At 41.2% G+C, this 15,596-nt stretch overlaps 1 long non-coding RNA gene across 2 annotated transcripts in view; it reads right to left on the reverse strand.

Moving 5' to 3' along the window:
* LOC139363870 (uncharacterized) overlaps window positions 1-15,596 on the reverse strand; it is a 253,128-nt gene that overhangs the window by 55,466 nt on the left and 182,066 nt on the right. Inside the window, exon 4 of one of the 2 annotated variants that reach the window (XR_011624965.1) lies at window positions 12,182-13,952. The exons of the other annotated variant lie outside the window; for it this stretch is intronic. This is a non-coding gene — a long non-coding RNA (uncharacterized lncRNA). Of the gene's footprint in view, window positions 1-12,181; window positions 13,953-15,596 lie in introns of those variants that run through there. 2 annotated transcript variants of the gene reach the window in all.

The raw sequence follows: 15,596 nt of genomic DNA on the forward strand, positions 1-15,596 counted from the left end.
AGGGTGCACCGGACCCCTGGCAATGGGCAGACACCTCCCTCCTGGAGATCCTGGGCTCTTCTTGCCAGCTTCTGGGCAGGTGCACTGGAAGGAACTGAACTATGCCTATCTAGATTGTTTTTTGTTTTCTGTTTTGTTTGTTTGTTTTTCTTTGCTTGTGGCAATGACTCCTTAGCCCCCAATTCAGCTGAGCAGACTCTCACACTACAAGTTCAATTCCCAGAAGGCAAAGCTTAGCTCCTTCTGGTTCCAAAGTAGGTGTCGTAAGTTGATGGTTATGAACTCCTCGGGTGCAGATGAGATACATACATCAATTAATAAGTAACACTAACTTGAAAACTGAAATTTCTGTTAAACAAACAAACAAACAATACTGTGATGTTTCGTAGAAGACCAAGTTTGAGGTAGCTGATTAAAAACTTTATCTCAGAGATCCCCAAAAAGAATTTTTTATTTGGCTGAAATTTCTTTTTGCTGCAGCTGGGGGTATGGCTTCCACCTATGATGTGCAGATTGTGCACCGCACAGCTCTAGGGAGGGCTATTGGCACAGACCACCACAACAGTGCTCCCCAGAGCTAGGCAGTTCACAGCTTGCACTGTTGCCCTTCAAAGCACTGGCTGTAGAAAGAGTAGCACTGATATCTAGACCTGGATTTGGGGAAAGGTAATAGTTTTGGGTTCAGACTCACCTGGGTTCATATACTTACTGGGCCACTTATAAATCTGTGCAATCCTGAACAATCTACACAGCCTCTAACTAATTGACCAGGTACAGCAATGACCAACTCACAGGCTGATAGTCTGATTAAATAAGGGGATGAGGTGGCCATGCCTGGCCCGTTGTCATCCTAAATGTGAGTTTCTCTTCCTGAGAGTGCTATTGGGAGCAAGGCATATCCAATAGCCAGATAAGAGCGATCAGCTTTTGTCTTTGGTCCTAGAGGCCAAGGACAGAATGAGAAACCAACAGAGTACTGGAGCCATGGCTTTGTGACCCCCACTGGTCTATGTGTAAGGTGGCTGGATGTGCTAAGCCCCAGGCATGGCCAGGCAACCTGAACCCCTCTTAGAGAAGGTGTTTTCCACTGGTTAGCCATATGCAGAAAATAGAAACTGAACCCCTTACTTATATCTTATACAAAAATTAACTCAAGATGGATTAAAGACTTAAATGTAAAACTCAAAACCACAAAAACCCTAGAAGAAAACCTAGGCAACACCATTCAGGACATAGGCATGGGCAATGACTTCATGACAAAAATGCCAAAAGCAATTGCAACAAAAACTAAAATTGATAAATGGGATCTGACTAAACTAAAGAGCTTCTGCACAACAAAAGAAACTATCATCAGAGTGAACAGGCAACCTAGAGAATGGGAGAAAAGTTTTGCAATTTGCCCATCTGACAAAGGTCTAATATCCAGAATCTGCAAGGAACTTAAACAAATTTACAAGAAAAAAACAACTCCATCAAAAAGTGGGTGAAGGATATGAACAGACACTTCTCAAAAGAAGACATTTATGCAGCCAACAGACATATGAAAAAAAGCTCGTCATCACTGGTCATTAGAGAAATGCAAATCAAAACCACAATGAGATACCATCTCATGCCAGCTAGAATGGCAATTATTAAAAAGTCAGGAAACAATAGATGCTAGAGAGGATATGAAGATATAGGAATGCTTTTACACTGTTTGTGGGAGCGTACATTAGTTCAACCATTGTGGAAGTGTGGTAATTCCTTAAGGACCTAGAACCAGAAATACCATTTGACCCAGCAATCCCATTACTGGGTATATATCCAAAGTGTTATAAATCATTCTACTGTAAAGACATATGCACATATATGTTTATTGCATCACTATTTACAGTAGCAAAGACTTGGAACCAACCCAAATGCCCATCAATGATAGACTGGACAAAGAAAATGTGGCACATACACACCATGGAATACTGTGCAGCCATAAAAAAGGATGAGTTCATGTCCTTTGCAGGGACATGGATGAAGTTGGAAACCATCATTCTTAGCAAACTAACACAGGAACAGAAAACCAAACACCACATGTTCTCATTCATAAGTGAGAGTTGAACAATAAGAACACATGGACACAGGGAGGGGAACATCATACACCAGGGCCTGTTGGGTGGTGGCGGGCAAGGAGAGGGAGATTATTAGGACAAATACCTAATGCATGTGGGGCTTAAAACCTAGATGATGGGTTTATAGGTGCAGCAAATCACCATGACACATGTTTACCTATGTAACAAACCTGCATGTTGTGTAAATGTATCCCAGAACTTAAAGTAAAAATTTTTTTAAAAAAGGTGTTTTCTCATATATTTGCTGTTTGCATGAAAGCCAGGTCACTGCAGCTGATGAAGGAAGATGGCAGGGAAGCCTGGACAGCAGGTGAGTGGGGAGGAGGCTGAGGTGAGAGAGGGTATATGTGCTCCTTGCATTCTCAGGGAGAGGAATGTTGGTTGGGAATGGGAGAATAAATTATAAGAATTTGAAGTCTCTATTTCTACATATGTGTCACCGTCTATGCTACTTTTCCTTGTTTTTTTTTTTGTTTGCTTGTAGCATTGTGTCCAACAGGGACCCATGAGAGCTGAGGTAAGGGGCCGGACTTTGAAGGGCACACTGTGTGGTGGGGCAACGGGGACTGGGTAAAAGCCCTCTCCAAAGGTTTGGAAACTGGAAGGTCAGAGTCTGGCCCCAGAGTGGCCTCCTTGTCCTCATTAGAAATCTAGGATTCAGAATCTTCTGGGTTCAGTCTTAGATATTTTGTTGGAACGAAGAAGCCCATTCCCTCCTAGCCACCCACACATGTTGGCCATAAGGGACATGTTGACCTTCAGAGGCCTCCCATAGCCTGCTTTAGCCCAGAGAAAGATGGGCTGGGAGCCACAAGGAACCAGAATGGAGTCCCTTGCTTTGCCTGTGGGAGGGAATGGATTCAGGTCCTCTTATCTCTCCAGGTTCCCTCAAGAACCTTAAACCTGAGGTCATAGCTATTCAGATTCAATGATCACACACAACAAGGAGGGGCATCTGCCATAACCCAGCCCTCAGCCAAGCTTGGAGACACCAGCACTCATCTCTTTTTTTCTGGAGAAAGTCAAAGTTGTCAGTCCTGACTGTGGAACATAAGATCTAGGGAACTTCAGACTTTAAAGCAGATTCTCACCTTGTTCAGCTCTCCTCCTCTGTCTCTTAGCTGCCTAGAATTGCTTTCACTATCACAGTTTCAATACATTCACAAGGCTCAGCTGCCCCCCACGCCTATCCCTCTGTCCAGATAGAGTAGAAACGGTGTGAGCTGTGGTCCACTGCCAGAGCAGTGCCCACTCAGGCAGGTTCTCTCCCTGAGCCTGTTTTCTTAAGTGAGGGTCTTGAAAAAGATACCTGGCTCACCTGTTTCTCCTTACTGAGAAGTTCAAGTCAAATGTGGACATGAATGCACTTTGAATCATAACACACTACACAGATTAGAGTATTGTTATTCTCCTTGGAAGGGGATAGGTGCTGAGATGAGGTTGGCTGGGATTACATCCTACCCTTTATGGTAGCGGCATCCAACTAGCAGCCCCTGACCTCCAAGTATGTTATATTCACATGGTGTTTTAGAACATATAAAATTTGCTGCCAAAACTTTACATTAAAAAATACATTTCTAACTTCACTTCAAAAATTAGAAGACCTGGCAGTAGTGGCCACAATGGCCACCTGGGGCCATAGCAGCTGCCCCTTGTAGATAGCCTCATGCTCACCAGTTCAACACGATCTTCACTACTCCCGAGTGCCTCATGCTGTCATCATTCTATCACCTCGCCTGTCTAGCCCTTGTGGGCATTTGAGTTTGTAAACATTAGACCAAAATGAGGCCCATTAGGGATTTACCTGAGAAAGTTGCCTCTTATTTCCCACTTTACTTTCACTACCTCCCCACCACCACCATACTCCCTTCCTATGGACAGGAGATTCGCTTTTTCTGAAGCAAGTGAGGAGGGAAGTCCAGGGCTAGGAGAAACAGCACAGAGGATCTCTCCAAAAGGCACCAAGGAAACCTTGTTTAGGGATTCCTGTCTGTAACAGCTGTTCCAAGGAAGCTAGACTATGCTTTCTAGAGAGAGCAGCATCTACTCAAATGTTGAGAGTGGTGGTTTGATTGTCTATGGCAATCTAATAAACCATCTCAAAGCTTAGAGACTTACTGTATTAATTTGTCTGAGAGTTCCATGGTTCAGCTGAACAGTATTCACGCAGGCTGTCTCACCCTGTTGTAGGCAGATGGTGGCTGAGGTTGGAGTCATCTGAAGGTTCAGTTGGGCTGAAAGTTCGAGATGACTCATTCACAAGGCTGCCAATTGATGCTGGCTGTCACCTGGGGCCGTTGACTGGAGCATCTGGGTGTGTCATCTCTGTATGGGCTGGGCTTTTCACTGTGTGGTGCCTGGGTTCCTAGGGTAGTGTCCCAAAAGTGAGTGTTACAAGGACTTCTAATGTGCAAGCTTTAGAAGTCATATAATGTCACTTCTGCCCTATTTCACTGGTCAACCACAAGTCACAGAACCTGGCAGAATCAAGAAAAAGCAAGTACATCAAGCACGAATAATGTGAAGCATGAATCATTAAGGGGACCATCTTTGGAAACTAACCATCACAGGCAGTATTGGTGAGGTTGTCCTTATATCACAGCTGCTTTCACGTGTGTGTGTGTGTGTGTGTGTGTGTCTGTGTGTATTTTAAGAACAACTCATCTCCTCTCTCTCTAGCTTTCCCCAAGGTAAGATATTAATGAGATTGTATTTGAACTCTTTGACAAAATAATGCCTCCGTATAAAGCATACTGTTATTATTAGCCTGCCTGATCATTGCCACCTGGAGTCCACAGAAGACAGGATGAGAAATGATATCGTGTATATCTTAAAAACAAACAAAACTTCATTAAACCCGTTGAAATAACACAGACATTCAGATTTAGTACAGATCAAATCCTATTACCAACAAATTGCATCAAATTGCCTCCAAAAGTTTGTGGAACCAGATGTCATCCAAGCCCTACTTCCTTCAAGCAAATACCCAATGTAAGCAACATGAAGGACTACCAAAGAATAGGAACATCCCCTGAGATTTGTTCGGATGGGATTTGACCCATTTTCTTTTATCACAGGTTCAGGCATCTTATGATCAGAAAGAAATTTTTGCAGGATTCGTGAGTGTGAGCTGGCTGAGAAAAGAGTCTCATTTAAATTATAGAAAATGCATCTTTATGCTGTTATCAGGCTCCCCTCTGGGACCTGGGGATTTCCACTAGATTCTCTGGTCAGTATCTGGTGAGCTCATAGCACAAAAGCAAGTCTGACAGCTAGGAGGCCCACCCACCCAAACCCAGACCCTTGCCTGGGAGGACAGTAAGCCCAACATAAAGATAAGGGCTTCAGACCATGTGAACTTCTGGGGAGCAGTGGAGGCATTGGCAACGTGCAACACTGTGCAACATTTCCCCAAGGTAAACCTCTGCTTTTACTTTTTCTGAATACATATATTTCTTAATACTTTCCTGTTTATTTCTGCTTCAGGGCCCTAAAGGGAAGGATTAGGGTCAGACCAGGTATACCAAAGCCATCCAGGAATTCAACTGCTCCTGCAGATAGCAACCACTTTCCCAGTGCAGGTGTTCCCAAAGGCCATCCCAGACCTTCCCTTCTCCACCAAGAACTCCCAGTTATGGTGTCAGGGCAGCATCTTTCCTTCTCCATCAAAGATCAAAACATCCCATGCACTCAGCTTTGCCCCACAGACCTCTACCTCACTTCCTTCCCTTTGGCCAATACACACATGGGCTAAGGGAGTAGGAAGCACTTGGATAGGAATTGGCTGGAAGGCCATCTGCCTTCTCCCATGGTTTCCAGAAATAGGACCTACATCAACTTGAAGATCCCCATGCTCTAAGCCAGGGGCCACTTATCTGAGCCCCATCTTCATGTCATCCTCCCTTCCAAATTCATATGTGTATGTCCATATGCTTTTTTTTTCCATTAAAGAATGCCATCTCCTATTCTCCCCCATTAGTCTACTGCCAAATTAATCTCATTCAAGCTACCAGCAGTCATTTAATTGACTACTTTGTTTTGTCTCACAGACCCTGTGTATACCATGCTATTTATGTTTGGTTTTAACGTAACAAGCATAGGCTGGGAATCTGCTGCAGTGCTGGAGATTCTGCTAAGTTCTAGGGATATAGAAATACCATATAAATTGAGGCAGAATTAGGGGTAGTCCTTACCCAAGCTGAGAATGGTCTTTCCATCTTTCACGTGTGTTTGTCTTGCCCATCCCTACAGAGTATCAGCACTTGAAAGATAAGAATAAGGCCTTTTGTTTCCATTTGTACCTCTCCCTCCATCTTAGCCAGCACATGGCTCTGCTCATGGTCAACACTCAGCATCAATGGCTGTAAGGCTGATGGTCCTGGGTTCCACCCTCAGGCCAGATGTTCACTTTCCTTGCAAGAATGACTAAAATGGTTGAGTGTGGTCTAAGAAGCCCCTAAGGCACTCCCTGGGGAAAGTCGTTTTTAATTTCCACAGTGTGTCACACAGAGGGATTTCAACCAGTTGTGAGGTCCATGGCAAGAAATTTGTTTCTACTGTCTTAAGTACATTTTTAAGAGATAAACTTTATTTTGTACAAGTTGGACAGATTCAAGATTGTCCCAATGGAACTACTCTCTTTCTCACTTGCCTTAGAATATCCCTTCTTGAGTGGTGCAGGTGCCAGCATCCTAAGGAGTGGTGGTTGGGTTGCAGCCTGTCCAGCTGGCCTGAGACAGTAGGGAACAGCCATTGGTGATGTATCATTAGTCTTTGGCAGCTATCAATTATTACAGAGATTAATTTCTCCCAAACTCTTCATCTTAAAAATCAAACTGCATATTTCCTTGGGAGTGCACCAGACTTGTGAACACCATGTTTACATGTGTTTGGGAGAGAAAGGTTTAAGAATCACCCTTTTAAGATGATCTCTTGCCCAAGGTATCCACAACAGTAGGGAAAAAATGCAGTGCCTTGTTGTAAGTTCCCAAATTCCTTCTGTGAGGAGTGGAAACCTGGAAAGTCTTGGCAAAACTTGCCCCAGGGAATTTTTGCCTGCCCCAAACTGACAGAGACTCCTTGTGCTAGCCTCGGAGTGCAGTGGGAAACTTGTCTTTTTAAATTGTTATTTTATTGATCATGATGTATGCCACTAATTGCCTCTTCAGCTTTATGTATTTTAATTACTTGCCTTTTTCTCCTGCCTTTGAGTCTCTGGATGATTGGATTACCAAGTGTGCAACTTCAAATAATTCTAATAAAGAAATGAGTATTATACTGGTGAGGTGCCCTCTTGATTACACCAGGTCCAAAATGAAAATTACGCTTAAGGGATGCTGTGCATGGAAGCAGAGCTCACGTCTTCACTGGCTTCAGGAGTTTGAGCAGTAAGAGCTCAGAATGCAAATGCTTAGCAAAGGAAGGAAGGCCTGCAGGCTGTGTATGTGGGTGTGCATGTACGCACATGTGCACTAGTGTATGTGTGCACATCTAGGCTTGCTTCTCTCAGAGGCAGGGGCAACAAAGCTGCCTACGTTTATGGGATCCCATTCTGGGATGGGAAGCATAATTCAAAACAAAGATCATCTGCTTTCCACGTTCAAAAGGAACTGCTGTATTTTCAGAAAACTTTCTTGTCTTCTCTCAAAACCTTACTTTGCTATTCTCTGCAGGCTGTGAAGGTACCAGATCTTTACTGTACCTTAGGGTAGGGGTGAGTGGAGAAAGATAGAGATGTGGGCCTAGGAGAAACTCCAGTGATTGTCACTCAAACTGGCCTTCCTCCACATTCTTCCCACTGTACTCCTGTCTGGGCTGAGTCTCAGGAATGAGGCAGTTGCAAGTCAGGTGGTCCTGAGTTAGAGAAAACTAAACTAAGCCTCAGGCTTCACAACTAGAAGACACATTTCTTTTTCATTGCTACTTCATTATGCCAGAAATGTTCTTTAAAAAGCCAATTCTGAAATACAAGCAATTCTGAAAAGTTGTTTATAATATCCTTGTTACATAATTCAAATGGACAAACTTACACATTTCTTTAAAAACATTTTCTGTATGTTAATTATCTCAGCAAACTCATAACGGATATTATTTTATTTTTATTTAATAGCTGCGGAAACAGATTCAGAGAAGGTAGGTGACTTTCCCAACTCACACAGCAGTTAGAGAAAAGTCAGGACTTGAATCTCTGTCTTCTGGCTTCAAGAACAGTTCTTCCCCAAACATTTTTTTCTTTTAATTTTCTTGTTAGTCCCAGGCTTACTTCTCTCTTTTTATTTTTCCAGGACTCTGTACATCAATTTAATGTTACAGAGTCGCTTTCTTTCTCTGTAGATGCCACTTCAGAGACAGATTTTCTGGGGTGTTTTTTGGTAAATCATCTCGTTACATTATGGTTCCAATACGTGTGTTCACACAGAAGTGCCTTCAGTCTGAGAATGTTAAGTGCTCAGGGTGTGATAGCCGTTGAAGGGACCTCAGTGAGACAGGGCTCTTTCTTGTGAGAGGGGGACTCAGGTCTCTATCCCACTGACTCAGCCTCTCAGGTACAGGGTACGCTCTGAGATTTCCTGCTCAGCTACCATTAGTAATCTGGTATGCTTAGTGCTCTGCACACATTATTTTTCTTTTCTTTCTAACTTTTTTATTTCAATAGGCTTTTGGGGAACAGGTGGTGTTTGATTACATGAATAAGTTCTTTAGTGGTGATTTCTGGGATTTTGGTGCACCCATCACTTGAGCAATGTACACTGTACCCAATGTGTAGTCTTTTGTCCCTAACCCCTCCCACCCTTTCCCGAAGTCCTCCAAAGTCCATCATATCATTCTTATACCTTTACATCCTCATAGTTTAGCTCCCACTTATAAGTGAGAACATATGATGTTTGGTTTTCCATTTCTGAGTTACTTCACTTAGAATAATAGTCTCCAATTCCATCAAGGTTGCTGCAAATGCCATTATTTTATTCCATTTCATGATTGAGTAGTATTCCATGACATATACATTTATATGTCACATTTTCTTTATCCACTCTTTGATTGATGGGCATTTGGGCTGGTTCTGTATTTTTGCAATTGCGAATCATGCTGCTATAAACATGCATCTATACACGTTATGATTATGATAGTGATTATTCCCAGTTTACAGATTAGAAAACTGAGGTTCAAAGAGTTTAAACTATTGTCTATGAAGAGCTGCAATTTATTTTGATTCCAAAGTTCACATTCTTTTCTTTATACTTTATCTCCCTTTGTGTTTTATTTGTCTGATATTAAGAGAGCAAAAAGATTCTAGATATCTCCATGACTAAAAATATTGGAGACACCAGTATCAGCATCTACAGAGTTGCCATTAAAGTCACAGGATGGGGGAGGGATGAACATGGTTGACTAGACACAGGTAGTATGTGCTCAGCATCACTAATCATCAAAGAAATGCAAATCAAAACCACAATGAGATACCATCTCACACAAGTCAGAATGGCTATTATTAAAACGTCTAAAAACAACAGATGTTGGCAAGGATACGGAGAAAGGGGAATGCTTCTATACTGTTAGTGGGAAAGTAAATTAGTACAACTTTTATGAAAAACAGTATGGATAGTTCTCAAAGAACTAAAAATAGTACTAACTGCCCTTCAATTCAGCAACTTCACTACTAGGTATCTACCCAAAAGAAAAGAAATCATTACATCAAAAAGATACCTGCACTCGCATATTTATTGCAGTTCTATTTACAGTAGCAAAGATATGGAATCAACCTAAGTGTCCATCAATAGAAGACTGGATAAAGAACGTGTGGTATATATACATCATGGCATATACTCAGCCATTAAAAACAAAGAATGAAATTATGCCTTTCGCAGCAACATGGATGGAACTGAAGCCATTATCTTCAAGGAAAAACACAGAAACAGAAAGTCAAATACTGCATGTTCTCACTTATAAGTGGGAACTAAACAATAAGTATACATGGATATGCAGAGTGGAATAATAGATGTTGGAGATTCCAAGAGGTGGGACAGTAGGAGGAGGGTGAGGGTTGAAAAATGACCTATTGGATATAATCTTCACTATTCAGGTGATGAATACACTAAAAGGTCAGACTTCATGGCACAATATATGCATCTAAGAAATCTGCACTTGTACCCCTAAAATATATTTTAAAAATAAAAAAAGCCACAGTATGGAGCCTAGAGCCTGAAGCTTGAAAGTGGTGAGTCAGCCTAAAGAATGTGAGAATCGGGAGTTCCAGATCCTAATTCCATCACTCCAGCTAAGCTCGACATTGTTATTTCGACTGCTGGGCAAGCTCCCTGGACCTTCATTTTTGCCTCCCTGGACCTCCATTTCCTCACCTTTATAATTGAAAGTTTAGAGAAGGTCCTCTCTGAAATTCTGTCCTGTGCTAAGATTCCCATGGCACACCTACTGGGACACGTTCTTTCTCAGAACATTTCTGCCACCCGGAATCTCATGAAGCAATGAGACTCAATTCCCCATAACGACAACAATCAGCATTCCCACTTCCCCAAAGCATATGGTACTGTGGATGCCTGCCAGGGAGTTCTGTGAACGGAAGTGAGGCATGAATGAACATCACCAGCCAACATGTTAGGTTTGTCCTTCTTGCTGTTCTTATTACTGAGTATCTACACTGGGTTTGGGAGACGGTCCCTTTTACTGATTATTTCAAGAACATGGTCTCTGTCTTCATGGAGTTAATTATTTCAGGTCCTCCCTTTACTTCATGATGCATCAGCTGCTCAGTCTGCTTTTTGGCATTTTCTGTATCTCAGGACTTCTCTGTATTGAGTATACTAATGACGAAAATTAAGGCTTCAAATAGAGAAAAAAAATAAGTTCTGGTGATTCATGATGTCCTTGTTAGTTAGAGAAGGGTCAAGTGAAGACCTATTTCACATGTGCAAGATAATTGTCAAGTGAAGTGAGGAGGAAAGGATAAGAAGACATTTTTATTTTGATTTTAATTGGCTTCTCTGTTCTTTCTCAGTTCCCTCCAACCCCAACCCAATTTCACCTTTTATCATAAAGCTCAAGACCTTGTTGGAATGGGGGAGGGAAAGCGGTGGGTAAGGGGAAAGAAGAATATGGCAAATTAAATCTATTTCACGAACTATGTCATTTCATACATAATTCATCAGAATCCTAATATTCAAGACTGAAGCCAGACTTCCGTTTTAAAAAACCCAGGGTTTTGTTTGTTTGTTTGTTTCTGTCAGTTTTTCTTTTTTGCCATTTGTAAGGTTGTGATTAATTTTATTTTTGTCTCTTGGTCACAAAACCCTGTGCCCCTCAAAAATTGCTCTATTGCCAGGCTGTGAGTACCCTAGGCTGGAGGGAAGCCAAGCACAGCTACCACCAGCCAGGCTGGCAGGAGTGCAGGAATGTGGCTGGGGGAGTTCGCCTCATGCTTTCTCTGTCCTTTCTGCCCCAGGAGGGAAAGGACTGGGGAGAGGAAAGGTGGTGGCCCATTGCAGAGTTTTCCAAAGCTTCTCAGGGACTTAGAGTATGAGTGGGTCCAGAAGAAATTTCTTTCCGAGGGGAGAAGAGTAAAGTACGTGGGAAAATGTTGATCTGTGATGACAACCTGTAGAGGTGTGAAGAAGTTTTTATTAATGATGCAAGTTGCAGACAGTTCTGCTAGCTACAAACAAGGATCAGCAAGGGCTGTTGTCATAATAACCACTGTAGGGGACTGACAGTTCAGGAAAGGAGCATACACCGGCTCAGGGGCTTATGCTCAGTCACATGAGACTACAACACTTGCAGTAGTCATGTTGGGAGTGGGTGGTGACTTGATCCACATCAGGTAATCAGGCTCTTGCATAATGGTGGGGGAGGAGCACAGGTAGCATATTTCCATTTCTATATTAGTGAATGACCATGGAATATGCACCAGCTTATAGACAAATAAAACAAACAGTGTGAGGTCTATGTGGTGACCCTCAGAGCACTGTGGCTGCGTGTCCATGATCTCCAAATACATTGAACCAAAAAAAAAAAAAAAAAAAGAAAAATCAAAGAAACTGATCACTTTGTCCCAATGAGTTAAAAATCGGTCTGCTTTCTTTTTAGTTACTTAACTGATGTTGGATCACTGAATTAATGAATCTGGTCTCTGTTCTCTTTTGGTTTGACTTAGATGTAAATGTTTGGATGAGAATCCTGGGATGTATCAATTCTAGACAGTTGTTTGTATTGGGGATGCTGATGAATATAAAGACAGAAAAATGAAAAAGAAACAAAGGTTACCAGAAGTGGTAAGAATCATTGAAGGACAGTGGCAGGAAGTACCAGGACAAAATCAAAATTGTATCAAAGAGAATTTTGAAGATTCGTTACTTCTAAAAAGCAACTTATACCACAGTCACAGGTGTTTTATAAAAATATTTTGAATTTCTTATGACTTACACAGAATATTTAATAAATGCACACTGTAATATTACCATGCACCATTTTAATTTGGAACAGGTTTATGGAGATTCAATAGGATATTCGCTTTGAGTGGGTGGGGTGGACAAATGTGATAAAAAGAACCATTTACCTGAGATCTGAGAAAGACCCGTGGGAAAGGTACTTTACTGGGTAGGATTAATCATCCTCTAAAATTTCAAGTTCATTTACATATATTTCTGAGAGACACCGAGCCACATTCTTTCCTCAGAAGCACCATTTGTTCAGTTTGCTGCCACCAGATGCTATAAGGCTATTGTTGTGACGGTACTTAAACCCATTCTGTTTGGGTAGGACATCCTTTGAAATTTTCTTATACCTGCTTTTCTCATGTACAATGAGGAAAATTCATTTCCTTCCTGTCAAGAAAAGTTAATGATCATTTTCCATTATATTAAAATATTATCCATTGTTATGACTTTAGTATATTGTTTCTGCTGAAATCACCATGTGTTGCAGAGTTTAGCAACGCCAAGGCCCAGGCACTCGTGTGTTAGCTCAGAGTTTCTCTTTAAAAATTGTTTTTTTCAGATGATTTATGACCAAAAAAAATGGCAAATCACAATTTCAGGGGAATTAATAGGTAATTATATACTTAAAAATCATTTTTAGCTTGAAAATCCAAATTTTTAACAATGTTGTATCCAGAACATAATTATAAATGCCACATTAAATCTCTGAACCAGAAATAAGAGCCTTCCTTTAAGATATAATAAATACTTTAAGTATTAGGACAATGTTTCTCTTTCAAGATGGATGAAAAGTAGAATTATAGGCTACTACTATATTCTAATTCCTTGAATGGTTTACTTTTTAAAACGTTTTTTATCCTTTTCAAGGGGTTCATTATTTGTGTCCAAAGAAGACAAGGAAAGATCAGGATATGGACTGAAAAACCAGAGTAGGCTCAGAAGATTCAAAAGTTTGAATCAGGAGGTGTTGTTTTTCCTGGTATTTTGGCAGATGTAACAGCACCAGAACCAGAACGCGGGCAATGTGAAGGAGATTGCAGCAGGAGCAAAGAAAGGAAGGGAGAGAAGAAGATGGAATCTTACTGGAAAGTGAGTTGCTTGTTGGGAGAAGAGAGAATAGCCTGGAATTCATTCAAGTAGCTCCACTGAGGCCAATTCGTTATCAGTTCAATTCCCTTCGGAACTAGTTCGCAAGGGCTATAAAAAAACACACAGACTGGTGGCTTAACCAACAGGAATGTATTTTTTTTTCATAGTTCTGGAGGCTGGGAGTCCAAGACCAAGGCACTGGCAGGATTGGTTTTGTTTCCTCTGAGGCCTCTTTCTTTGGCTGGCAGATGGCCATCCTCTTGCTCCCTCTTCATATAGTCATCCCTCCGTGCACGTGTGCCCTGGCATCTCTCTTCCTTAAAAGGACACAAGTCATATTGGATTAGGGCCCAACCTAATAACCTTGGTTTAACTTAATCACCTTTCTGAAGACCCTGTACTCAAATACAGTCACATGAATTAGCCCCTAGTCATGTGACCTCATTTTATCTTAATTACCTCTTTAAAGACAGTATCTTTAAATGTAGTCACATTTTGAGGTGCTGGGGGTTGAGACTGCAACATATGAATTTTGGGGGGACACAGTTCACCCCATAACACCTTCCAAATGTTATTTTTTTAAAACTTGAAAACAGGTGATGTATCTGATAGACAGATGTTGACTGTCTCCTAAGCCTTAGATTTAAGGAAGAGTAAAAGGACATGAAAGTTAGCTCCCTTGGGATATTCAAGGTACTGAAAACTGTAAGGGCCCAACTTTATTTTTGTTTGAATTGTTTTTTAAATTTGTTAGTGAAAATTTCAGATATGCACAAAGTAGACAGAATAGTACAGTAAGCCCCCTTATGTTCATCCACCAGATTCAACAATTGTCGTGGCTTTGATCCTCTTGCTTAATCCATTTTCTCTCTTTTTCTCTCTCTCTCTTGCTGAAGTGTTTTAAAGTCAAATTTGGGTATTGTGTCATCTTACCTTGCATCTCTTAAATAAAGGTATTTATGTATGCATCTTTTAAAATATTAACACTCTGTTACATAACCATGATCCATCATCATGCCTATCAAAGTTGACAATAATTTCTTGCTTGTTTTATTCCCAATTCGAATTTCCCTCCTCTCAAAACAAAATATGTATATACATATATGTACATAGTTGATAACATGAAACAAGATCCAAACAAGATTATTATTACGTTTAGTTGTTAGTAGACTATTTATTTTGGGGAAAAAATCATTGTTTCATTCCAGAGAGTGCATCATTTAGAACATCCTATAAGATTATTTACTTTTACTTGGAAATGGCCCTAAATACCAGAAACAAACTCTCCATCTGATAGAGTGGGCCTGGATGGAGTTGCTTCTCCCATAATGTCTGGGATGCTGTCTGTTTACCTGGACAGTGGTCAGCCTCACTAAACAGGAAATTACGCTTGCTTTCTGTTTAAATAATATCTTGGTTTCTATAAGTAGTCATTATATGCGATTCTATAAGATTTCATTGTATTTTAGATAACATTTCTCATGGAAAACACAGAAGCAGCGGACATCTTTAGATATTCTGGTTGCTTCAAGGTTATCCGCATATAACCTGGAATTCAGCTGCCTCCCCACCCCCACCTTTGGGATAACAAGATAAACTTGATTCAAAGCCAATTCCACTACCCGTTAACATCCAAAATTCTTGCTGCAGTTTCTGCAACTGTCCAGGGCCAGTATCCTTATGGGGTCCTCCTCTCTGATGCTTGCAATCATGGATGCTACTTCTATTTCATCTACAGCAGCCAGACACAAACCTTAGCTCCTTCAGGGAGTTCCACAAACCTCCATTCACACCGAGAATTTTGTGAGCTTTGTCACTTTGTTTAAGAATGCGGGGGCAGGACCATGTAGAGTGGCTCACCTCACACAGAGTACACGATTTTACCTCTTGCTGGTCTCTCTCTTGCCGCCCCCCACCCCCATTTCCCCTCACTCTCTTTTCTTTCCTCTCCCTCTAA

Source organism: Macaca nemestrina, chromosome 6 (assembly GCF_043159975.1).
Source record: "Macaca nemestrina isolate mMacNem1 chromosome 6, mMacNem.hap1, whole genome shotgun sequence".
Taxonomy (NCBI): domain Eukaryota; kingdom Metazoa; phylum Chordata; class Mammalia; order Primates; family Cercopithecidae; genus Macaca; species Macaca nemestrina.